This window comes from Lipotes vexillifer, unplaced genomic scaffold (assembly GCF_000442215.2).
Source record: "Lipotes vexillifer unplaced genomic scaffold, Lipotes_vexillifer_v1.1 scaffold1706, whole genome shotgun sequence".
In the NCBI taxonomy this organism is placed as follows: domain Eukaryota; kingdom Metazoa; phylum Chordata; class Mammalia; order Artiodactyla; family Lipotidae; genus Lipotes; species Lipotes vexillifer.
In genome coordinates this window covers 618,814-621,186 of record NW_006772773.1, presented here as the reverse complement: position 1 = coordinate 621,186, position 2,373 = coordinate 618,814, and the positions used below count along the sequence as shown (strand labels likewise).

Genomic DNA, 2,373 nt, shown 5'->3' with positions numbered 1-2,373 from the left:
TCCGTCGGTACCGACTCACCCGACACCACCAAGCCGCGGGGAGGGACGCCCCCGCCGACTGGAGGATTGGTTTCCGGGCCGGCGGCGATGCCCCCCCGGTAGCTCGGGCCCCCGGTCGGGTGTTTGTGAGTGTTTCTATGTGGGAGAAGGAGGAGGAGGAGGAAGAAGAAGCAGCGATTTGTCTTCTCGGCCGGTCTCCCCCCGGCTCTACATGTTCCCCGCACTGAGGAGACGGAAGAGGAGCCGTAGCCACCCCCCCTCCCGGCCCGGATTATAGTCTCTCGCCACAGCGGCCTCGGCCTCCCCTTGGATTCAGACGCCGATTCGCCCAGGTAAATTCCTGCTCTTTATTTCGGCGGCGGCGGCGGCGGCGCCAGGTCCTCAGCGTCTCTCCTCCTCGCTCCCCTCCCCGCCGTTTCCTTAGCGGCCCCAGGTCTCCTCCACGGGCGAGTCTAGAGTTCGCTCCTCTCTGGTGGCAGCCGCCCTGGGTGGCGGTGGTTTGGTACCCTCTCCCGGCCGGCTCCGGTGGCGGGGACTGGGCTCCTGCCGGGCGGCCGGGGAGGCGTAGGCCCGGCGGAGAGTGCAGGCCGCGGGCCAGCGGAATCTACTTGAGCTCGGGGATTAGGAGAGCTTCGGGCTGAGCGGAGCTACTGCTGGTCGGTGACAGGCCTTGCCCGGGAGAAGAGCCGTAGCTAGTGAGGAGGCGGAAACAATACAACTAATAGCAAATGTGCCTTGACCGTCCCCATATTTACAACTTTCCAGGTCCGGGAGTGGGGAACGTCCCAGTGAAACAAACAACCCCCCTTCTTCCCCCTGTGACCCCATGAAGGGAGGAAGTAGTTTCAGTTAGTGAGACAAATGTAAATACTCAGACACGGATCCAGTGGTAATTCTTTTCCTGTGTAAAACTTGTTTGGACGTTGGAAAGTTAATAAAGACTCATTTTCTTTTTAAAAAGAATTAAGTCGTCCACATGAATATTTCATATAGGAACCCGTAGTGTGGTAGACACTGCATATGACCCCCACCCACGCAAAGAGCTTTTATGTTGCTGTTTGACAGTGTGTTGCACATGGACTTTTTATTCAAAGACAAGTATAAAGTACTTGACAGGTTTACCCTGCCACTTTATATTTGTGTGCGTTGTATAAGGACAGTTTTAAACGGTTATACATAACACACTTAGGTACTTCCTGATCTAAACGTGTAGAAGCTTAAAAAAGATTTTTTAAATGTTCTGAGAATTGTGCTGAGATACAGGTACAACCAATTTTCTTTAGAAGGATGGAAATTAAGTTATGCTTAAAATCCCTGGGAGGTTAAAAAAAAATGTAGAAGGTGCCATCCTTTCATGTCAGGGCAGATCTTCTTGAGGTCCCAGGATTGTCATTGGCTGTTTGTGCCCATGATGTTTGACTGTGTAATGAGAGAGGTGTCATTTTAATAGGTCAAATGTATCTGTAAATGCTGGAGAAAAAGATCAGTTCTATCTTAAATTCTAGTTCACAAATAAGTGTTTAGGTCTTGCTTATGGAGGCGTTGGTAATGTAGGTTGACATAAAGGAAAAACCAATTTAAAAGTCCTCAGCCATACAAGTTGCACAGAAAAATAAGTGTACCTGGGTTAGACTGTTTTGATACTTTGTCTCATAGTCACTGAAGGAAAACTTTCATTGCTTAAAATGAAGCAACACTGATCAAAAAAGTCCCTTGTTTTATTAGTGGGTGTTAACATTGGTTCGAATTTTTTGTGTCTCATTGAATTATTTTTGTCATTGTAGAAGTAACTTTTCTGAAGGTTGTTTTTGAGTTTGGCCCTCTGCTTAAAATAAATTGTTCCACATTTCCTGCAAACGTATGGATAAATGTTAAAAAGAGTGAAGTTAATATAGCTGTCACGTACGAGGCATGTTTTTAATGCTATAAATCCGTGTAGTAGTCAGTAGCGTGTCCGTGATTTGTATTGGTCAGGGAGCAGTTTGAATTTTAAAAAGCCTGAAGCTCCTGCTGAGCCCCAATCCCAGCCTCCCTCCCTCCCACTAATCTCCCATTCCTGTCTTTGTGCTGCCTGCTCCTGTTAGACACTGTTTGCTACAGGGCCTCAGGCCTACACTGGGTGGGGGGCACGCGAATGGGGGCTGGGGAAGGGTGGGGAAGAATACAGAAGGTAGGAACAGTTCACTTCTTAACCGGAGGATTTGGGGGTGGGAGGCGGGGTAAAGGCTTCAATGTAAATGTTTAAAAGGCCCTTATATGAACCTGCGATTGTCTTTACAACTTAAAATACTGAGACCTATGTCAAGGGATGAACATACTTCTACTAAAGGTAATGGAAAGAGGAGTTCTGCTTGCTTAGTTTTCATCAGCAGG

At 48.4% G+C, this 2,373-nt stretch overlaps 1 protein-coding gene across 1 annotated transcript in view; it reads left to right on the top strand.

The window, feature by feature from the left end:
* The window catches only part of NIPBL (NIPBL cohesin loading factor), a 195,698-nt gene continuing 193,325 nt past the window's right edge, over positions 1 to 2,373 (top strand). Inside the window, exon 1 of the mRNA XM_007447917.1 lies at positions 1 to 332. The gene's annotated coding sequence lies outside the window, so the exon portion shown is untranslated. The remainder of the gene's footprint in view (positions 333 to 2,373) is intronic.